The sequence below is a fragment of the Mesoplodon mirus genome (assembly GCF_964341445.2).
Source record: "Mesoplodon mirus genome assembly, chromosome: 12".
Classification (NCBI taxonomy): Eukaryota; Metazoa; Chordata; class Mammalia; order Artiodactyla; family Ziphiidae; genus Mesoplodon; species Mesoplodon mirus.
Genome location: NC_138988.1, coordinates 18,147,799 through 18,172,605, shown reverse-complemented (window position 1 = coordinate 18,172,605; position 24,807 = coordinate 18,147,799).

Sequence of the window (24,807 nt, the reverse complement as noted above, 5' to 3'; positions counted from 1 at the left end):
TTCCAGGTGCTTCGACATCCTCGCTCCAAAGTTTCACACTCAGAGCGCAATTAGGAAAGGGGTTTTGAGGATCATAGAATGAAAAGGAACATTTTCAAAACGGAGCACTCTCTCATCTTCTGCGGTGACTTGACACCTATCACAAAATAACTTCAACCCACAGAAAAGCCTTTTGTAGGGCTTCCCTGGTGGTGCAGTGGTTGAGAGTCCGCCTGCCGATGCAGGGGACACGGGTTCGTGCCCCGGTCCGGGAAGATCCCACATGCCGCGGAGCGGCTGGGCCCGTGAGCCATGGCCGCTGAGCCTGCGCGTCCGGAGCCTGTGCTCCGCAACGGGAGAGGCCACAACAGACAGAGGCCCGCGTACCGCAAAAAAAAAAAAAAAGCCCTTTGTAGGGCTGTTTTTTAAATTTATTTCTCACTTGAAGAATCTGGGGATATTTTCCCCAGATTTTTTTTTTTTAATTAGGTATTCAGAGAAATCTAAGAAAAAGAAATTAGCAAAAAAAAAAAAAAATAACGAGAATCATCATTTATGAAGCACCTAACGTGTTTAATGTTTTCACTATAATGCTCACATCCACTGAATCTCAGTATAACAATAGCCCTGAAGAAGAAGGCTACATTATCCTTTTTTTTTTTTTTTTGCGGTACACGGGCCTCTCACTGTTGTGGTCTCTCCCGTTGCAGAGCACAGGCTCCGGACACGCAGGCTCAGCGGCCATGGCTCATGGGCCCAGCTGCTCCGCAGAATATGGGATCTTCCCGGACCGGGGCACGAACCCATGTTCCCTGCATCGGCAGGCGGACTCTCAACCACTGCGCCACCAGGGAAGCCCTATCCATTTTTTTATAGGTAAGGAAACTAAGCTTACAGAGGCAAAACCATTTGATCAAAGTTGGCTAGCATGTTTCTAACCTTTTATTAAAATACACATCAGAAAAATGTACACATTATAAGTAACCAGGGGGATGGATCTCATGAAGTGAACATTTCCATGTGTTACCAGCATCTCAGTCAAAAAGCAGAACATCATTACCAGCCCCCCAGGAACCCCTTCTGTTCCTCCCACCTACTAACCCCCAAGGGCAACCGCTGCCCTGACTTACACCATAAACTAATTTTGCCCTTTCGAAAATGCACAGAAATGGAATCGTGCAGTAGTCACTCTTGTCCACAATTTCCTGCAACGTCCTGGCAGTGACGTCCTGGAATGGTGTGGGTTTCCATTCAGTAACTGACCAACTTCCGGGTTGTTGCCCGTTGGTGGCTCTTACAAATGGTGTGGCCGTGCCCATTCTTGAAGGTGTCTTCTGCTGCACATAGGTTTGCTTCTGTCAGCATGTACTTCAGAGTGAAAGGTTTGGCTTTAGTAGAGTCTGTTTTCCTAAGTGTGCGGACCCAGCTACATTCCCACCAGTGGCATAGGAGAGTTCCAGTTGCTTTATTGCCTCATTAAGATTTGGGATTGCCTCTCACTTCTGTTCTAGCCATTCTGCTGGGGTCAGATAAACTTTGGGTAGAGGGGTCGAGCATCAGACCTAGGACACACATTTGTAGGACAGGGTCTAGCCTGGTGTCTGGCAGCACTTGGCGTGCTCACGGGATACTGGGTGAATGGACGAATGAACGGCCCCGATGCGCACAGCGCTTTTTCTACAGCATTCTGCTTGTTGCCGTTACCTCAGTCCCGGACTCCTGCATATTACAGCTCCCAACTTCTCCTCTGAAACCACACGGTTTCACACATCAGGCAAACCAGCTTGAGGTTACACCTTCGGTCGCTAAGACTGGGAATCAGTAGCCAAAGGAAGCCAAGGCAAGCCGTGAGCTGACTCGGGAGCCGTGGCTCTGGGAAGCAGGCTGAGCCGTGGGTGGCGTGGTCCTGGGCTGCAGACGAAGGCAAACATCCCCGGTGTCCACCTGGGACTAGAAGTCAGTAGAGGCTGTTCCCTTCAAAGAAAAGTCACTGGAGCAAAAGGAGGGAGATAAACAAGAAGACAGCTGTGCCAACAGCCCCGCGCATGTGCACTAACACATCGCACAGCAGAGGAGAGTGACCTCGGGATGGAGAAGAGGCTCTTAATTCCCTTGCAAACTACACGGCTTCATTAGGGCAACTCTTTCAGAGGAAATCAAATAGATGACTGTTCCAGTTTTAAATGCCCTCCTGAGAACAGGATTAAGTATGATTAAGACAATTCTATTCATTGGGAAAAGCAGACGGCTGCCCAGGGCCCCTTGCCCTCAAACACACAGGGTCTGAGAGCTTTCCTCCTTTTGCGTCTTCTTCGTCATCCTACCAGCAAAGTCTGAGAAGGGAATAATAACAGTAACAGCATTTTGGAGTGCTTACTATGTACTAGGCACTGTCCCAAGCGCTCTGACGGAGTCACTTCATGTAATCTTCACTAAGATCCTGCCAGGCAGGGACTGGTCCCATCCCCATTTAAAGGTAGGAGACGGAAGCTTGCAGAGGTAATAGCTAAAGATCAGATAGCTGGTTAGCAAGTGGTCAAGGCGGGCCTCGGACCCTGGCGCTCCAGTTACATACCACGGGTAGCAAATCACCCCGATATTTTACGACTTAAAAAGACAGCCATTAGGGCAGGGATCCACTCCATGTGACGCTGACTGGAGTCACCTGGTCGTATTCAGCTGGTGGAGGGGCTCATCGGGAGGGTACGAGACAGCTTCTCTCACGTGACTGGTGCCTTGGCCGGGAGGCTGGGTAACTCAGCTGGGACTGTCACCTGGAGGGAACAGGTATGATCTCTCCAGCACAGCTGTGTTACAGCAACTGCACTTTGACATGGCAGCTCAGGGCTCTCAGAGAGTTCTCAAGGAGCCAGTGGAAGCTGCCTGAGGCCTGGGAGAGCGTCGCTCCAGCGCTGTCAGAGTCCAGCCAGACCCAGGGGAGGGGACACAGACTCGACCTCTCAGTGGGAGGAGTGTCAGAGTCTGCAGCCGTCTTGAGTCACCACATTTTGTCTTTGTTGGATTCCAGAGCCCTTGGCCATAACCATGAGCTTACACTGCCTCACTGGCTATTGCTGAGTTTCTCCTCTGTGCCAGGCATTTGATGCATTTATATATCTTATTTCACTTAGTCATAAAAGAATGGAAAAGGTGGGGGGAAGAAGAAGGAGAGAAAGGAGGAGGAAGAGGGAGAGGGGAGGGGAGGGGAGGGGAGGGAACCTAGGAGCCCAGGATTTTTCTCATTTTATAGATGAAGAAACTGCAGTTCGGAGAAGGGAAGCCCCTTGTCCAAGGCCACATGGCTAGCGAGTCCGGATGTGAAGCCTGTGTTCTTCCCATCCTTCACACTCCCTTCCTTCTGGGTCCGTGAGCCCTTTGCCCTGGCGAGTCTGCAGCCATACTTTTGCCAGGTCCCAAATACCACCCTACATGTAAGAGTTAAGGGTATCTTTTGACCTTTCACCCTTGCTTAAAGAATCCCCAGTTTCCAGAACAGCCTCTCCCAAGAGTTTCCTTCCCTGAGCAGAAGCTCTGATTTGTTCAAAGGTAGAAGAGTGATTACAGGGATCAGCTCTGATGGCAGAGAAGATTTTTCTCCATCTCGCTCCCTTTCAGGCCCGATTTCCCCCAAAAATGCTCTGTGGAGACACATATTGAAACTACACATGCCATTCAGGGACAAAAAATATATCTATCCTAGTGGATGTCCAGTGCAGGGGCAGCTTTGAGGATGTACACAGAGCACCCAGAAAACGACCAACAAAGCCAAAGGGCTTTCTGCGCTAGATTTCTCATCTTCACGCCCTGACATAACACAGGAGCTGCTGCCTTTCCCGCACTGTTTATCGCTGTGATGTGACAGTGCAGGTAACAGAAAGCAGGCAAGGAAGCCTTAATTATAAAAAGGAATCTTTTCAAGACACGTTAATTCCCTCATTTTTTTTTTTTTATCCCTGACAAGAACTCACACACCGACACAAAAATGTGAACCTACCTTAATCTGCGGCTCTCAGAATTACTGCTACTGTGATATCTTAATACCCGTTGGTTCAATGGTAGAATTTCAAAAATTTCTGGCTCAGATTTTCTGTGGCTGAAGGCAATGGAGCAAGGAGGGTGAAAGTGTGGGTTCTAGAGACAGCCTTCCTGCCTTCAAATTCTTCCCCCCCTCAGCACCCATGGGGCCTTGGCACCTCATGCCCAAGCCTCAGTTTCCTCACGTCTGAAATGAAGAGACCAACAGAACCTGCCTCCCAGCCTTGCTGTGAGGTTAAAGGAGACAAATATGAGAAGAACCTAACACAGTCCCTGGCACTTGCGTACTAAGTGTTCATGTTTCTTACATATCAGCTATTTCCATGTCATTATTATCAGGTAGTCCAGAGAGTTCAAATATCTAAAGAGTCACATACGCCACGTGGATATGTGTGTCTCAGTGTAAAATGACCAAGTATACATGCCTCTTGTCAGTCACTTCTAAACATGTGAATTATTATAAAAGTAATTTGTTTACTGTGGAAAATGTTTTGAACACAGAAAAGTGGAAAGAAAAAATAATCACCACCTATTATCCAACTACTTGCAGATAAACATTTTTTTTTTTTTAACATTTTGGCCTATGTCCTTCCAGTTCCTTCCAGTGTTCATACATATATTAAAATTTTTTTCAAGGTACTTGCTTTTTTATGAGACTGATGGCTTTCCTATTGTGCTAAGGAGGCAGGTTGGTACTTGCTTTTTTATAACGTGCTCTCTTCACCAATCACATATCATAAATATAGCCACGTGTCATTAAATATTCCTAGACAGTATCATAATAAACAGCTGTGTAGCCTTCCATCTCCTGAATATATCATTGAACTGATCCCCTACTGTTGGGCATTTAGGTTGCTTCCAATATTTTTACAATATTAAAAACAACACTGAAATGATGTCTCGCAAGTTAAACTACCGTGCACTTCCAAGGTCTATTCCCATAGGAAAAATTCCTAGAAATAGAATTCCCAGGTCAAAAGTTCTGCACATTTTTAAGGTTATATATAGGACCATAGCACCCTCCAGGAAGGGTGCATCACTCCCCCCAGTGGCGAATGAATATTTCTTTTCCCTATATTTACCACCCCTGAGCATTCCTTGTTCAATTCTTTCAACAATTTTTTTTATTGAGCTGCCACTGTTTTCCAGCACTGTTGGAGATGTCTAGAACACAATCTCATTTCAGTCTGGCAGCTTTATCTCTCAACTTTACTGTCAGAGAAATAGAACTGTCTGATAAGTGCAACAGGGCGGGAGACAGGGCTTCAGCCTCTGAGACTATGAAGGGCCCATTCTTTCTGCCCCTTGGCCAGGAATGTGCCAGTCCTAATGCCCCCTCCTTACTGCTCTTGGGTCCTCTGTGCCTTGGTCTGCTCTTCTGGCCCAAGCCTTCTCCATAATGCGTGGCAAGAGCTTATAACCCAGAGAGGAAGAGGGTTTCAATGCAAACACCTACTCTAGTGGATTATAACCTGGATCTCTGATTGAGAAGGATTCTGAGGCTATATTTAAGCTCCGTGGAAAGAGTGCTATGATTGATTAGTGATGTCTGCCACTGACATAGGAATGGCAAATAGTGGCATGTGTACTTATAGATTCTGTTATTTACTCAATTTCCAGGCTTTGGCTGGCCTTAGGGCGGAACCTTGTGGATTCATGTGCCTTTTTCCTGTACTTCTGACTTCTTTTGCTCCTTTCTTCTTCCTCATACTCTCCCAGTTCACTTTTTCCTTCTCTTTTCTTTCGGCTCTTCACACACATTTCTCATCTCTGTAAATCTTGTTTCCTACAGACCACACCCCCATTGTGTTAAGCTTGCTGAGAAAGCTCACTGTTGCCCTCTCTCTTGTCCCTTGATCTTTCTTTCCTTGCCTCTCCGCTCCTACAGATCATTCACTCAGTTTCTCCTCTCTGTGTTACCAGAAGCTGTCAAAGGCAAATGGTGATTCACTCTTGCTGGACTGACCACAGGAGAGGGCTGTTTCCCTCAGGAAGCCCCATTGTTCAGTCAGGAGAGGCCTGACCTCTGATAGAGTCACCAGGAATCCACCCCCACAGGAAACAAAGCACATCATTTATGATGCCTTGTTCACATTACAGCATCCGCTGATTGCTTCACAAGCTCCTGGAGACTGGTAAAATGTCACTTGGAGAACAACTCCACGCTGGCTGGAGGCCTGTGGATAGCACTGAAATAGCCTCAAGGGGTCAACAGTCTTTGGGTTTAGTATTACATTTCCCATAAACAGCCCCCCTGACTGAGCTCTGACAATGGATCAGACATCGTGCAAAGGGTTTGCATGCATTATTTCAAGGAATCTTCCTGCTCATCTGGAAGCTGGTAGCATCATTGCTCCATTCTATAGATAAGAAAACTGAGGCTCAAGGAGTCTAAGTAACTTGCCCCAAAATAAACTCTGCTAGGGAGCTGAGGAGCCTCCAACTGGTGTGTGCAGCTCTACATCATACGTTAGTCAGTATAACACATTGCTCCTTGCTCATTGCCCAGGCATCCCACCTATCCATCCTGTCCCAGCAAAGAACCTGGAAATAACGAAGACAGAATTGCCATTTTGGAGTTAAACCATATAGTCAGCCCACAGTGGATCCAATCAGCAAACTGCAAGGTGGTTTTAAAGAGATAGTCTGGCTCCCAGGTTTCTAAGAATGAAGATATTAGCATATTTAAAGAAAATAATTGTCCCTCTATAGGAGGCTGGGCTACTACCAGTAGACACCATCAAAAAGGGGACTTAAAGGATGCCCATCAAGCACCACCCAGGAGAGAGGTGGGTACACCAAGTCCGCTCTGTTAGGCTACGCATTCATTAAACTATCACGTACGGAGCACCTGCTATGTGCCAGCCACTGTGCTGGGCACTGTCCCCGCACTCAAGGAACCTACATCCTAGACAGAGGGTGATGTACATGAACTAATGAAGTTTGAGCATTGGGGCCCTCACCTGCCTGGGCCCCTTCCAAGAGCCCTAACAGTGTGTTCATGTGGTCGCACGTTTTTGTAAAATTTGTCGGTGTAAGATCCTTCAGTGGCCATCAGTTAGGGCCACTGTGTCCACTTTTATTTCCTCTCCGTATTTAAAATAATATTCACTTCTGTGCTGACTTAATTTGGTTCCCCTGGACGCAGCCCCTGGGACAAGGATGGGAATACGGTTGGTTTATTTGGGAGATGTGTTGGCAGGCCTGTGGGGAAATGAGACCTGGAAGGGCACTCAGCCAACAAAGGCCACATTATCAAGCCAGCTCCCACTGTGGGTATCTGGAGCTTAATCCCATGGAGGCCTTTGGGGAACAGAATGTTTTAAAATAGGAGATTTCTTATTATTTAGCTAAGGCAAGGCCAACAGATCAGGGGGCGACTGCCATCGAAAAGATAGCTTGTTGCTCATAGTTCCCAAGAGGAGGGGGCACAGCACATGGGGAGCCACACAGAGAAGCACAAGCGTTGGTCGGGAGGCAGAGGGACGGGGGGGGCGGGGGGGGGCCATGAAGGGCCTTTATTGTGGTCTCTGCAGGAAGGAACAGGTGAGGCAGGGTAAGGATGCTTCCCATTGGCTAACTTGACTCATTTCTGTGGGCTCTGGGCACAGGGCTGTTCCTATTGGCTGGTATCTGGCCCTGGAATGGTTAGGGAAAGGGGATGGTGACTTGGAGTGTGAGAGCCTGCTAGACAAAGAAGGTGCTTGGATTGGTTGGTTTGCATTTGTTTGGTTGGGTTTTTTTTGTTTGTTTGTTTGTTTTGCGGTACACGGGCCTCTCACTGCCGCGGCCCCTCCTGCCGCGGAGCACAGGCTCCGGACGCGCAGGCCCAGCGGCCATGGCCCACGGGCCCAGCCGCTCCGCCAGGGAAGCCCGGTTGGTTTGCATTTGAAAGATACACCTGAGGGCAGCGCATTTTTGAATCAGCTAACCCTGGGAGGGAGTATTCCCCCAGGGTCAGCAAGGCCCAAGGTCAAAACAACAGCCATACAGAAAATAAAGACATAGTTAATGCCCAGGGTAGAACACACACCTCAGAGCAGTCCCATCCGGCAGAGAGGGAGTCACTGGCTGAGGGCTTCTGGTGGGAGTTATTTCCCCAGCACTCTTGGTGGCCAAGGGCACTTGGAGAAAGCTGGGGGTCCTGACACTGAGTGCCAGAGCCTGTGGGACATGGGCAGGGCACCAAGACCTCTGCTCCCTGCACCAAATTCTACGTTCATGGTGTTGTATATTCTTTTTTTTTTTTTTTTTTTTTTAATCAAGAAGGCTTCCAACATTGTATAAGCTTCGGACTCTAGAAAACGGGGTCTGCCCCTATGGAGAGACAATCAATACCTGATCCTTAGGGGCTGAATTGTGGCCCAACTCAAATTCGTATATTGAAGTCCTACCCCCCTACACCTCAGAATGTGACTATATTTGGAGAGAGGGCCTTTAAAGAGGTGACCAAGTTAAAATGAGGTCATTAGGGTGGGTCGTAATCCAGTACGGCTGGTGTTCTTATAAGAAGAGTAAATTAGGGCAGAGACGCCCTCAGAGTGAAGGCAGAGGGAGAAGACAGCCATCTGCAAGCCAGGCAGAGGCCTCAGAAGACACCAACCCTGCTGACACCTTGACCTTGGACTTTTAGCCTCCAGAACTGTGAGGAAATAAATTTCTGTTGTTTAAGCCACCCAGTGTGCGGTACTTTGTTAGGGCAGCCCTAGCAAACCAATACACTGAGGAAGTTCCGACAGGCTGGTACCCTTCCACGTTGGTGTCCAAGAACGTCCCTGGCTGGGCCCAGCCTCCCTGTGCAGCTGTGGGATCATCTAATTTCCCATAGAGCAGGCCCCTGGCTGAGCGGGGGTCATGGCACTCCAGATGGTTCCTATTCCTTCTAGAAAGGGCAGTCATCCTCGGCTCCAACTGACTGTTCCCAGATCTTCTGGTTTCCCAAGAGGAGCCAGAAATCTGTATTCTATATGAAAACTCCCTATTTTTAAGAGTTGGTAATAAATTCAAACGTTCCTAAAGAAACACTCTTCAGGCCAAACAAAACAACGCTGCAAACAGGATTAGACTTGCGTCCATCGTTCGCAGCCTCCAGCTGTACTTCTTCCTTACAGGGAGCTACCAGGTTCCCATCCGCCGGACATTTCTATTTCTTGTTGTCAGTGAATCACTTGGTGTTGACTTGGGAGCCAGATCAACCTGGGTTAAAAATCCCAGCGCCACTGCTTACTCCTGCAAAAGCTTGCACAGCTCACTTCTCCTCTCATGCCTCGGTTTCCTCACCTGGAAAGTGGGCATCACAAGGATTGATGAGCTGTGAAGGTCAGAGGATGGCCTCAAAGGGCCGAGGGTGCAGCAGGCATCCAGGAAATGACAGCACTTTACACCACCCTCATCCGTTGCTTTTCCTGGCTGATGTCTGCCTCCCAGGAATGTTGCAGCAGGCAGTGTCTGAGCTCGTGTGGGACCTGTGATAGCTGACTCACAAGGTAAATATCTCCTGGTCGTGACCTTGTCAGGCTGCTGTCCTCTCCTGGGGGTGGCCTGACCTTGAGACATTCTCCTTTCCAATGTCTGCATGTTGGAATGAAGCACTGTTGGTTTGGCCTTAGAGGGTCCACAATGCTGAGGGTTAAAAGCTGGAGCTTTTTGCCTGATCAAAATCACTCTTTAAAACACACCCCTGGACACTCACTTCCCAGGCCCCAGATCACGATGTCAGTGGGCTCCAGAAGGAGGTCGGCTCCAAAGCCATCCCTGATTCTGCCATTGGATCCACTGCATCACACATGTTCGTTTTTAATTCCCATCCAGCCGTGTAAAGACAGGAAGGCACTGCCAAATATTGATCCCGGGAAATGAGACATTAATAAAGCTAATTCTGTCCACCCGGGCCCTGTTCCCACAGGCGGGCTAGAAAGGCAGGCAGAGCCAACATCTTCCCTTTTTTTGTATTTTTCATAAATTAAAACCGACACTCGGCCCCGTGGATCAATCTGAGAACACAGGCAACAGTGCAGCTGCGATAGGCCAGGTTTCCTATGGATCTGGGGAATGTTTTCGGTGAGTGTTTTGTTTGTAGAAGGGAGACGGCATAGCCAGCACGTGGAAACAAGTGTCTCAATCCTAGCTTGATTATTTCCTTGCCGTGTGAGGACTCTGAGCAAGCTACTAACCCCTCTGAGCCTCAGTTTTCTTATCTGTGAAATAGGTAAACAGTAATACCTACCCCATTGAGAAGGTAAGAGGAATAAACAAGAGACTATGAAATGCTTAGCCCAGAGCTGCCCTTAGCTGCTAAAACAATCATGTGCAGCTCTTTATGTGAACATGTATTTTCCAGACTCTATGGTTTTTATGGCACGTTCTCTGGTTTATCTCACAGAGTTCAGCAGATGTTTAAAAATTGAAAAAAAAATTTTTGTTGTACCAACACATGCTATGACATGGACGAGCCTTGAAAACATTAAGCTAAGTGAAAGAAGCCAGTCACAAGAAAACATATTATATGATACTACACAAATGAAATGTCCAAAATAGGCAAATCCATAGAGACAGAAAGTAGACCAGTGACTTCCTAGGGATGGGGGGGTTTAGGGGGAAACAGAGAATGCCTGGTAATGGGTATGGTGTTTCTTTTCAGGGTAATGAAATGTTCTAAAATTGATTATGGAGATGGTTTCACAGCTCTATGAATACGCTAAAAACCACTGAATTATATACATTAAATGGATGGATTGTATGTAATGTGAATTATTTTTCAATGAAGCTGTTAAAAATTATTTGTTAAATGAATGTATGATTTAATAATTGGATGATTCCATGTATGAATGAATTTTGCTTCCTTGGCTGTTTAATCATTCCAAAGCACTTCGACATTTATCTGTAATTCAACACGCTTATCGGACATTTATTAAGTGCCAGATATGGTGCTAGGGGCTGCGGGTTCAAAGACAGAGGAGACACGGGATCCATCTTCTCAAAGACACACACTAGAGAAAGGGAAACAGATTGTAAATGCAGCTGCGAAAGAGAACACTGACACATCACTTACAATGAGCCAGGCACTTATATTCTAATTATAAATATAAGTACAAATATATGTTTTTTCATTTAATCTTCATAGCAACCCTTGAGGAAGGTACCAGCATTATTTGTAGTCTTTAGATGGGAACACGGATGCACAGAGAGGGTCAGTAACTTGCTTAAGGTCCCTCAGCTAGTAAATGGTCAGCTGGGACTTGCAGCCCAGAAAGCCTGGCTCTATGCCCATGGCCTTGACTCTTGTGCTCCACTGCCCATGCAGGGTGACACTGTTCCAACGGCGAGGGTCCTAACCATACCAGTGATGTGAGAGCCAAGGGCACTGTCACATCCCCCCTCCCCCTTGGGCTTGGGTTATCAGCCCTGCAAAATCTGTCTTTACACTTTCCCCCCGCACCCTCCTCTCTCTGCCTGGCCGGCGTCTGGCCCTGACACACTCTGGAGACCGCAGGAAAGGATCCCCAGCCCTGCCTCTGGCATCAAGTACTGCCCCGTCACCTGTCTGTTTCTCTTCCTTTCCTGTGGCAGAGCAGAAACACCACACTGTTTGTTATGGACTGAATGGTATCCCCCCACCCCCAAATCCATCTGTTGATGTCCTAACCTCCAATGTGACTGCATTGGGAGATAGGGACCTTATGGAGGTGATTCAGGTTCAATGAGGTCATAAGGATGGGGTCCTGATCTAATAGGACTGGTGTCCTTACAAGAGGAGGAAGAGACGCCACGAGCGTGGTGCACAGAGAAAAGGCCATGTGAGGACACAGCAAGAAGGTGGCCGTCTACAAGCCAGGAAGAGAGGCCTTGCCAGAACAATGCTGCTGGCAGCTTGATCATGCACTTCTGGCCTCCAGAACTGTGAGAAATAAGTGTCTGCTGTTTAAGCCACCCAATCTGTGGTATTTGTTATGACAGCCCAAGCCGATGAATATACTTCTCTGCACCTGCTCCTCTCAGAGAGGAAGCGGCCTGGCCCTGGCTGGGAGGGGAGAGTGACACCGGGCGGGAGTTCTGAAGTTCTGGCCCTTCTTGGAAGTCTCACCTGGCTATGGACACTGGGTTGAATCGCATCAAACCACTGTTGCGCTGCAACCAGCTCATACCCTCCCGAGAGCTGACTCTAACATTTTTAGGAATTTTCCAAGCTGGTTATTAAAACACAGCCATAATTAAAAATGAAATTATATAAATTTCTATTAAATAAATTATATTAAAAATAAAGGTCATAGGGCCTCCCTGGTGGCGCAGTGGTTGAGGGTCCGCCTGCCGATGCAGGGGATATGGGTTCGTGCCCCGGTCTGGGAGGATCCCATATGCCGCGGAGCGGCTGGGCCCGTGAGCCATGGCCGCTGGGCCTGCGCATCCGGAGCCTGTGCTCCGCAACGGGAGAGGCCACAACAGTGAGAGGCCCGCATACAGCAAAAAGAAAAAAAAAAAAAATAAATAAAAATAAAATAAAGGTCATAAATACTCAAACCACCTCTTCCTAAGTATTTTACTATGTTTTACTATTATGTGTACTTCTGAGGTTATTTATATCTCCTGTATCTGTAAAGTGGGTATACCACATAAGGGCATACCACCACACAGCTCTTCTGAAACCCAGCTTCGCTGACATCACACGGGTAGCTTAACACAGGTCACAGTAGGAGTCTTTACACCACAGACATTGGCCAACACTACACATCAGAGCTCAATCTGTTGTTTTGTTGGTTGTCTAGACTTAAGAGAATCGTGGCGAAAATGTCAACAATTAAGCGCATCGTATATACAGCTGTCACACTGTGAATAGAGCAAAAATCAAGGAAATAGTCTTCCAGTATTCAAACACTGTTTCCCAATTCAGCAAAGAAGTCACTCGTGCCATTGATGAATGCGTAACGTCCTGACATATGTCTTTGTTGTTTCACTTTCATCTTCCTCTTTAAATAAACAAAAATATCAACCAATATTCATGTCAGAACCACATTCATTGGTCAGTTGTAACTGCTGGTTGGATACTGATAGGAGAGTTGGGCAAAAATCAACAAAAGCATTTTGTGAAAATTATTTGGCTATGTGGAATGTATAATATTCTATGTTTTATTATTTTAAATTGTATCTTATTATCACTAATATCAGTAAACTTTATAAGCACATGTATATATGCAAATACATATATACATGTGTATATATACATAGTACATGTACTTTTTTGTGAAGAAGCATTTATTAAGTGTTAAACATTCACCAACACATTGCTGCATCAAATCCTCCCCAGGTGAGGAGGCTGGGGTCCAGAGGGCAGAGCATCTTCTCCAAGTAACACATCCAGGTCTCCCGACTGCCCCACCCCTGCCCTGTTCTGCTGTTTCCACCGTATCACAGCACCACCTCCCACCCTGTGGGGTTACAGAAGGACAACCCAGCAAGACAGGAAAAGTCCCCGGGGTTCCATCACTTATATTTGTTCCTGAAATCCTCTCCGTGCCATACCAATAGCTAAGCCATAAATCCTAAGAGGTGCATAACTTCATTACTCTTATTATGCTTAATTAAAATAACACTGAGCCTGGGCTAGTGATTAACTCTCTCTCCACCTCCCTCAGCCTCACATTAGGGAAATTTGCTTCTGAACCCACTGAACAAACACAGGCCAGGATTGTGTTTTTCCTCTGGGTATTTTAGTTATTTTTCACGATTATTTTCTTACCCCTTGAGGGTCTAATTCCTCGAGATGGACCTTACTTGGGAAAGTGGAAAGGAATGGAGGGCAGCCAGACCTTGGTTCAAAAGTGGTTCTGAGACACCATTAAGGAGATGAAAAGGCTGGCCACATACTGGGCGGAAAAATCATATTGTATAATGTAAATGTGTTCACAATGTATAAATGTACAAATGCATAAAAATAATATATATAAAGCGTCCTTTAACCTCAGTAATAATACGACAAACAATCCAATTAAAAATGGGCAAACGATCTGAAGAAATACTTCACCAAAGGGGATACATTACTGGCCAATAAGCACATGAAGAACGATCAACGTTATTAGTCGTTTGGGAAACGAAAATGTAAGCCACAAGGAAGCAGTGCTGGACACCCAATTCAATGCTGAAAGTTAAAAAGACTGACCACACTAACGGCTGGTGAGGATGTCAGCCCGTTGGAACTCTCACATGCTGCTGGTGGGAACGCAAAGCACTGCAAAGAGTTTAGCCATGTCTTCTAAAGTTAAACACAGAGTGGTGATACAGCGCAACAAGTCCACTCCTAGTCACCTACCCAGGAGCAATGATAATAGATGTCCACACAAAGCTTGTGCATGAATGTTCACAGTGGCTTTATCTCTAATAGACACAAACCAGAAACAATCCAAATGTCCACCAACAGGGAAACGGATAATGAAATTATGGTCTGCCCATGTAATAGAACAGCCCCAGTGCTGAAAAAGCACTGTGTTGTACACAGAGCAACATGGATAAATCTCCAATAATTATGCTGGGCCAAAGAGCCAGGCATAAATGAGTATTCGCTGTATGATGCCATTGTATAACACGTTCTAAGAAAAGGCAAAACTATAAGGGCAGAAAACAAATTAGGGGTTACCAGGGGCTGAAGGATATCGACTGCAAAGTAGCACAAGTGAATTGTTGGGGGTGATAGAGAGGTTCTGCATCTCGCTTGGGTGATAGTCACATGGGTGTATCCACTTCTCAGCTGCACATTGAACGTGGATGCTCTGTATTATATGAAATTTATACCTCAACAAAATTCATTTTTAAAGTAGCTTTAGAAGTGTAACCTTGGGCAAGCTATTCTACTTTTCTGGGCCTTAGTTTCCTCATCTGTAAAATGATGATAATAACAGTTGCTATGTCATGAAAATTAAAGGAGAGAATATTGCAAACACTGAGAATTTGGATGTGTACAATAAGCTTGGTTTGCTTTCCTTGTTGATGTTCATTAAACTATAAAAGGCCATATAACAGGTATTCATTCATTCATTCATGCAACAAGTATTTATTAAGCACCTCCTACATTCCAGACCTTGTTCAAAGCAAATGAAACACACCAAAGATTCTTTCCTTCTTGAGATTTTAAATTCTATTTGGGGAAGACAAATAATAAATAGTAAAGATACTACAAATAACTTATATGTGTTATATACAATATTATATAGGTATGTTAGAAGATGACAAGCGCTGTGGGGGGAAAGAAAAGAAAAAATAGAATAAGGTGACAGATAAGAGCATTCAGGGCTCACACAGATTGCAATTTGAAGTAAAATAGCCACGAGAGGTTTTAGTGAGTAGATGATGTTTCAGCAAAAACTTGAAGGATGCATACTGATGAGAAAAAGGAAAGAACAGAGGCAGGAAGGAGGGGAGGGAGGAATCATTATTTCCCAATTCAACAATCTATCAGTTGCCTAAAGCTGAGTATTAATTCTACCAAGGGGTGGTGGGGGGGAATCACACTCTTTCTACCGTATCCGTTGGAATGATTTTGCTGGAGTATAAACACTGAGGAAATGACAACCAAAGTGAAGAATGTTTACAAGTCACAGGAAAGCACACTGGCATCATGAATTCGAAACACCTAGACTGAAAAGTCATCACAGCCACCTGTTAGCCACATGACTTCTGGCAGGTCACTCAACCTCTCGGAGCCTTAGTTTCCTACCTGAGGGAAGGTGATAAGGGTCCCCAAAAGTGCTGTGAGGGTTAAAGGAGATAACGGAGGAAGGTTCTAGCATAATTCCAGGTGCCCTTCTTGGCTGAGCCCCACTTGGATGGGCGTGGCTGCCCCAGGGAGCAGGGCCCCCTCACTCTGCCCGCCACGGAACGACAATGACTAGTCTGCTCTGCAGTCCCAACACTGCTTCCCTGACTCGCCAACTAGCTTGTGCAATTTCAACACTTCTCCAACGAGATGTTAAATTCACATTCAATAATTTATGGAAATGGATGCTGGTATTTTCCCCTCCCTTTTTTTCTTTTTTTTAGAGAGATCGCCCAATTTCTGACACTTGACACAGTCGATGAGCAATCTGTCCGATGGCTGAGTGGTGCCACCTTTGTCGGAGCTGGGCCTCCTGGGGAGACCCAGGAGAAAAGAGAGCTTTCTCAAACATTTTAGTTGTAAGTGGAGTTCATTAGTTTAGATTCCTTTACAATAAATTATTAGCCACTGCTTTCAATCTTAACAAAAATGGACGCTGCCATGATGAGAGTCTATGTTTGTAGAAAGACCCTGTAATAAACCTACACTTGATGATAACAACAGCAGATTGGTCCTCAACCACATCGGTTATTTGTCCCAAGAGGGAAATCCCCCCCATCTGACAATCAAAATAGAAACCGGTTTTCTTATACTCAGAACATTAATATTGATCCACAGGCAAATCCAATCATGGCAGGTGTTGGCTTAAAACCCTCCATGGTTTCTCATCATGCTTAGGAGAAATTTCTGTCAAAAAATAATGTTCAGAAAATAAAAACCCAACTCTTTTTTCCCCAGTTTCACTGAGATATAACTGACATATAACTGACATATAACATTGTATGAGTTCAAGGTGTACAACATGATGATTTGATATTTGTATATATTATGAAATGATAACCACAGTAAATCTAGTTAACATCTGTCACCTCACATAGCTACAACTTTTTTTTGCTTATGATGAGAATCTTTAAGACATACTGTCAGCAACCTTCAAATATACAACAGTACTGTCGACTGTAATCACCATGCTATACATTACATCCCCATAACTTATTTTATAACTGGAAGCTTGTACCTTTTAACTCCCTATATCCATTTCGCCCACTCCCTACACCATCTCTGGCAACCACCAATCTATTTGCTGTATATTTTTGAGTTCCGGTTTTTTAGGTTTCACATATAAATGAGATCACGTGGTGTTTGTCTTTGTCTGTCTGACTCATTTTACTTAGCATAATGCCCTCAAGGTTCATCCATGCTCCCACAAATGGCAGTATTTCCTTCTCCTTTATGACTGAATAATATTCCATTTATATGTACACCACATTTTCCTCGTCCATTCATCTGTCATTAGACACTTAGGTTGTTTCCATGTCTTGGCTGCTGTGAATAATGCTTCAGTGAACACGGTGGTGCAGATATCTCTTTGAGATACTGTTTTCTGAAAACCCAACTCTTATTGATATAGGATAAAAATGTGTCAGATGTTTATTTAACTCATTAATGAGAGAACCAGTGATATAGTAGAGCTGGTTCAAAAAGCATTTGATGACAGGGGTTTAAACAGTCCCTCATGAAAGATGTATGGAAGTCAATTTTTATTTACTTGTTCTTTTTTTTTTTTTTTGGCCACGACGCGTGACTTGCGGGATCTTAGTTCCCCGACCAGGGATTGAACCCGGGCCCACAGCAGTGAAAGTGTGGAGTTCTAACCACTGGACCACCAGGGAATTCCCTACTTGTTCACTTTTTTTAAGTTAGAAACAAAACTGACTAAAGTCCTTCAGGGTAATAAAGCGAGAACCTTTGGGGTGGTCTTCTCTACCAGACAGAAAGCACTGACTTCTCTGCAGAAGGGCAGATCTCTACAGATATACTTGTAACTTCAGAGAGATCAGGCCCAAACAGTCAAGAGTAAAATCAAACACAGGTACAAGCTCATAGAGAATTAAGTCATCCTTGGGTGGGCTGAGTAAATAATGCTCTGGTCTGACATCAAAGAACCTATGGCCTTCCTTTTTGCCCTCTTTCTAAGTTTTGGATCCTTTTTCTCACAAGTTCTAAGTTCTCAACATGGCAGACAACATCAGCCCCTCCCCCGGCCCAGCCCATCCGTAAATGCTGCCCTCCTGAGACAGCTTCCCCACCCTGGGCCACCACGGCTGCTTCCTTTGTCTGGAAGCACAAACCTCCTTACTCCTCCCCTTTCTTACTCCTATGCTCAAGTCTTCAGCTGAAGTCTGTCCTCAAGGGAACTTTCCTAACCCCCTGGACTAGGTCACACCCTCATGAACACCTAAGGCAGCCTTCGGTCGGCCTCCCTCTGGCACTTCTTACAATTCTGGTCAATGACTTCATTGTGCAGTTAGTTGTCCAAGGTCTGGCTCCCTGACTGGACTATAACCCCCCTGAGAGCAGGGGTGGGTCTGTTTCACTCATCACCGGACACCTGGGGCCAAGCACATAGCCTGAAACGGGAGAATGGGGGAGGGTAGCATCTCTCCTTAGGACCCAGAGTCTCCACACCTGGGGGTCTTGTGCCCAGATCTGGACAAAATCCCAGCTGAGCCCTTCGTGTTCCAGGAAGCTCCCGTGAGGCCGGCTAACTGGTCACAGGGACACAGAGGCTGCACCCCCCTGGCTGCAGCTGCCTTCACCCCTCACCCCCATTTTGCTTGGCTCTTGGAAAGTTTTCAAGCAGATTTCAATTAGTTGTCAACACTCAAGGTTTAGAGCCCACAATTTCCAGTTCCCCTTGGAAAATCATTAGGCCCAAGAGGCCACACTTGGCGGGGCCTGAAGAGCAGCGATTTCCTATGGTCTCTTTGCTGACCGAGCTGGATTACCAGCTGCGTCGACCATGGTGTAGGCACCCAGCCCATGTCACATGCATCTCCCTAGTACGAGGGCATCTGAGTTTTCAAGCCTTGTGCTGAAGTCTCTACGAACCAATGAGGTCATCAGAAAGAGACGCATTACTCTGGCTCCCATAAATATATCCTGCCCAGCCCACTGCTGAGATTCCGTGATGTCCCCTCCCTCTACTTTCAGAACTCACCAGAAGGGAATCTCCACACATTCAGAAAAACTAAATCATCTGAGAAATTTAAATTAAAAAGTTGCTGAGAATCTTCCATCGTATTTCTCAGTTCCCCTTCCACAGAGAACCTCTCAAGAATGCCCCCTTAGCTTTAGCGGAAGAAAACGCTTTTCTCTTTTATTGATCTGCTCTGCCTTGTTTTATTAGCAGATGAGAACTCTGAAACCCACTCATGTTTCTTTTTGAGCTTTGCCTACCAGGAAACTCAGAGTTAAATTCTGAGCTTGCTTCCAGCTACATTCTTTAGTTTCTGGTTTTCTGGCAACTTGGACACTTTGCTTACCTTCCCTACACCCTCACTTCCCTTTTGGAGAATTATTCCTCCTGCCCAGACCCCCATCCTTACTCAGAAGCAACCAGGATGTCAAGCATGACCCCACCCCACTCTGGCCATAGCTGATGGGTCCAGGAATGGACTCCTGGCTCAAGCCAGCCCCTGAGTCCTTAGCTGAGGCATGCTGGAACTGAGAGATGCATTGCTCTTGAGACGCTGGATTGTGGAAGTCAAGTTCATATAACAAAGGAGCTGTTGGCTCCATGTGGATTGGGGCGTAGAGAGCGCAGAGAAAACCCAACATGGAGGTGGAGAACTCATCCTCCAGTGTTCAAGCCCAGATCTGTTTTTGCCCATAGCTTCTCTGAGACATTCCCACAGTCTTTTAAGAAATCTTCCCTTTTGTTAAAGTTACTTAGAGTTGGATTTCTAAACGTTTTAAAACGGTAAAGGAGGGGACTTCCCTGGCGGTCCAGTGGTTAAGACTTCACCTTCCAATGCAGGGGGTGCGGGTTTGATCCCTACTTGGGGAGCTAAGATCCCACATGCCTCATGGCCAAAAAACCAAAAAACATAAAACAGAAGCGGTATTGTAACAAATTCAATAAAGACTTTAAAAAAAAAGAAGAATGCAAAATAATAAAAAGAAAATATTTAAAATGGTAACGGAGACTATGCCATTTGTCTGCTTCAAGCACCCAAAGTCCTTAAAATAAAAGTCGAACACTTTACCCGATAAGGCCCTGCACGATCTGGCCCCATCCAACCTCTACAAACTGCTCTCCTTCCTTCATTTTGCTCCAGCCACAACAGCTTTCTTGCTATTCCTCCAACTCTCCAAGCTCCCACCTACCTTGGGGCCTTTGCATGTGCTGCTCCCTCTGTATGGAAAGTTCTCCTCCCAGAGCTTCACATGGCTGGTTCTTTCTTCTCACGTCACCTCGTCAAAGAGGCCTTTCCTGATCACCCAACATGTATTTGCCCTCCACCCCACTCCGCCCTTTCACTCCATCCTGTTTACTTTCTTCATGTCTCTGTCACTCTGAAATCATCTCATTTATTTGGTTGTTTACTTGGGCTTTGTATAAGTAACACTCAAATGCAAGCTCCACCAGGTCACTGCTGTTCAGACCAGCAACGAGCATGCTGGCTGGTATGCGGTAAGTGATCAGTACATAGTCATTGGATGAATAAGTGTTCCTTGGAGCCCAAAGAGCCCTCCTTAATACAACAGACGACAACCCTCTCTCCTTACCCCTTTCCTTATGTGGTTCTTGAGTTCCTCAGTCATTTTACTGGTCTTTGTGTATCTTCACTGGTGGATTCCTCAGAGCCTTTCTGGAGTGGACAGAAAAAAAATAAGAGCATTTACTTATTTGACAAATACTATGTGCCAGGTATGTTTCTAAGCACTTTACCAATATTAACTCATTTGATCCTCCTAACAACTATATGAGGATTGTAGCATTATTATCACCCCATGTTACAGATGAACAGACTGAGGCAACAGGGGTGGAGTCACTTTCCCAAGGAAAGCAGCCTATTAAGGGCAGAGCGGGGATTCATGCCCAAGGAGTCAGGCTTTGAGCCCACGTCTGTGACCTTTCGGCCAGTCCCCTCCCAGGTGAAGCGGAGGAAGCGTCCTCACTCCTGGTAGGCGGTCATGAGTCCTTGGGCCCCTTTCTCACTCTTACATTTGGGCTCTTGAGCAGGACCCAGGAAAGCATGTACTCATCCCAGCACAAAGCCAGGGTGAAGCACATCTGATGAGGACTATGACAGATTGCAGCACGACACTGCAGGATGATTGAGGGCTTCGTCTAATCACACCAATTGGTATAAATTACTATGTTGGCCGCCCCGAGCGGCATCTGTGGGATTTACACCTCATTAGATCAGCAGTGCCAAATGAAGCAACAGGGCTGGGCCATCCCCTCCTCGGGAGCTGTGTCTGTGCTGGGCAAAAATCGTCAAGGGGAGCTGGAAAGTGGGATCGTAACCCTCCAGGGAACGCCGGCAACCGAGCTGGAGGAAACAGAAACTAAAGTAGTTGCAATTTTGCGTCTGGGCGTTTCTGATTTGAATCAACTCTTTACACTTCTGCCAAACTCCTGCTTCAGCTCTTCTGCAGTTGGCGATTTAGCCTGAGAACAAGCAAAACTGCAGCCCCAGGTGGTCCGGGGAGAGTGCTGGCAGGCGCAGAGGGTTCTGAGGTTTGGGGATTCAGCCGAGGCAAGGATTCAGCTTTGCTGGGGGAGATGCCAAGGGTCAACTGAGCCTCCTCCAAGTTTCCACTGGCCACCACCCCCGTTAAACAAACAATGTCAGAGAAAGTGGCGCACACAGCTTCAAGATCACCCCCAGCACTGTGCAAGCCCCACTCCAGAGCTTCGTGCAGTCACTCCAGGCAGCCACCTCCTGTTCCTGCCAGCCCTGCCGGAGGTCCAGAGGATAAAAACAGGAAGGCAGGAAGCCAGGAAACCTGGATTTCCTTATTGGCTTCCGAAGGTGGGGGGCGGGAAGGGAAAGAGGCAGAAAACGAAGAAAGGGTACAACAGAGCCAGGAACAGAGCCCAGACTTGATTATAAAGTCGGGAGGCTTTATGTCATGATGATGTTTTAGCAGCCATGGGCTTTTTCTCCAGACAATGTCACAGATGGGTGTCTATGCTCACCCTGCAGTTGATGAATGGGCTTGGGGGTGGGGGGCATAGATAATCACTTGAGTCGATTAGATCCAGCAGAATAGAAGTCTTGGACCCGGTGTCAGGTTCACGTAAAGGGCGCCCGGGTAGACGCTGGCTCCACCCCGCCCAGATGTCCTCTGCACACACCTGCAACCAGGGCAGCTCATCAGGCAGGAGGGCTGTCTGCCGCCCTGAGAGCATGACCTGCGTGTGGGGAAAGCGGAACAGCCCCCCGGGAAGCAGCCCTGGGTGATGGCCGATGAGGCACTGGGATGACTTCAGGGCAATGTTCTCTGCTGTTCACCAGAGCTCCCGCCGGCGAGCCGGGGCTTTGGTTGTCCACAGTGATAACCACCTTGATACATACCTGGATAATTCTGCCTCCCCCTTCCCTGTCTTACTTCCCTCCTCCCTGCTAGTGCTTCCTGGGATCCCCTCCCAGACAAAAGACTTGCAATACAATATTAGTCTCCGGGTCTGCTTCCAGGAAAACCCAAACTAAGACAGTGTCTTTGTACGACTTATTAAGAGACACCTGTCTGGGTAGATGTGGTCTCAGGGGCAAAGGACTTGACAGGCAACCCTCTCTGGCCTGACGAAGCCCAGAACCAGGGTACCGACCGGCAGGTGACATGCGGGCTAGACTTCAGCCCCCTGATTCCTCTGCTGGGCATCTTTGCCCGACACAGAGGCACCGTGTCACCTACCTCTTCTCTCTTCTCAGTTTCAGGGAAGGAACAATTTACTGGAAGGGACACTCATCTTTTTTGAGGCATACCAGAAATTCCACCAACATACTCTTGAGAGCCAAGGAATTCCGGGCAGCAGCAGAGTATGAAAGAAACAGCGCAGGGTTTGAGTGTGACTGCTCTGAATTTGAATCCCGCCGCGGCCACATCCTAGCTGTGTCACTTTGGGTTCATCTTTTTTTTTTTTTTTTTTTTGCGGTACACGGGCCTCTCACTGCTGTGGCGTCTCCCGTTGCGGAGCACAGGCTCCGGACGCGCAGGCTCAGAGGCCACGGCTCACGGGCCCGGCCGCTCCACGGCATGTGGGATCTTCCCGGACCGGGGCACGAACCCGTGTCCCCTGCATCAGCAGGCGGACTCCCAACCACTGCGCCACCAGGGAAGCCCTGGGTTCCTCATTTTAATAATCCACAGCTTCCACTGCCTCAGTTGAGAAAGGACGCACATTGCTTGAGGCATAAAGTTAGGAAGTAAATCATGGGTGCAGTGCCTGGCAGTCAGAAGGTGCCCTTTCAGCACTGGTCCCTCCTCATTCCTCCTGCACCCCTCTCCCCAAGTAGCCAGCGGGGCTCGCGGAGTGGTCAGGGCCAGACTGGAACGCATGCGCACGCGTCTCCGAGGCCCCCTGATACTCAGAACCGGGTCAACCCCATGCTAGTGTTGAATGCTCCCGCTGTTAGTGCCAGGCTATAAAATGTTAATGAAAGGAGGCCACCGATCAGGTGATGGTGACAAAGCTCCCGTCCCATCTGTTCTTCCCCTCCCTCCTCTTCAGGCTGGCATGAAAACAACTCCTCCACTACTCCTCTGCTGGGTGAAGTGATGCACAAACACACACCCCTCAGGAGACCCCACGCCAGGAGAGGGTACCCGCCTTCTTTCTGTATTTCTTGACTTTTGTGTTGTGAGTGTAAGGGCCATGGCTGTCACTGGATTTCTTAGCAGGTTCTCCTGGGTTTGGCACCGTCTAAGGTTTTCCTCACCTGGAGGTGCTGACTGACCATGAGTCCTGGGCCTCCTTATCTAAGCACAAACCTTGCCAAGCTTATTGTTTCACTCAAGGGAAAGAGACAGGAGGACCTGCAGAAATAAGATTCTGGAAGCCTGGAGACCCTGACAGCACCTCCTCCAGGCTCCCCATCGACCCACCCCCAGCCAAGCAAGCCTGTTTTATCCATTAGGACACATGCATAGACACACGCACGCGGACACACACACACACACAGAGGCACACACGCACACGCCACCTTCCAGGTCTCACAGACATGTCAGAGAAGAGGAAAAAATAAAAGGCATTGGCTTGAAACATTTAAAGAAAAATATGCAAAATCAGAATGAATGTCTAATTCAATGTTTACAAACATTAGGTCCACTTTGTTCACTGTCAGGTTTAGTTTTCATAAAGATTGTATTACATACGAAGACAATCTGTGAGCTGGTTACCTTGCTTTGCAAGAACTCTTGATTATGCATGATGATTGCTTAGAAAGCAGAGCCCATAGCAAATTAAATGAGTGACTATTCATAGCCAAGTAAGTTCAAAAGCAAACTTCTAAAACTTCTTTACAATATAGATAATATATAAAAATAAATATATCTACATATGTACATATGATAGGAGTACATTATACTATGTATGTGGTATACATAATATAGGTAATATATATAATATATTGTATATATATATTATATATAATATATATACTGCATATATATTATATATAATATAGGTATTATATATAATATATACTGTATATATATTATATATAATATAGGTATTATATATAATATATATGTATAATATATATAATATATATTATATATATATATATATATACTTATGATGTGGTTTCAATGTAATGTTTGATGCAACATATAATGTGGGGTGTGTGGCTCTAAAAGAGAAACCAGCGCCAATAAACATCTTTAAATGGCCTGCTATGAGGCAAAAGTCACAATCGTTACTTATTCTTGGGGAACTCTTTACTAGAGTATACCTCTCTCCTGAGGAAGCCCCCTTTTTTTTCCCCTGGAGACCCTCAGTCACTGGTCATGAAAGATGCACACGAATAATTCCTGCCTTATTATTTCAACATAGGAAAATGGCCATTTTGCCCCTTAGAATTAACCAGCAACCCATATATATGCCTTCCTCTGCCTCTTGTCCTACAGATTTGCTGCCACACCTGTTACCTCCAGAGATTTCTAGAAGCTGGTTAGGTTCACAGGCAACTGAA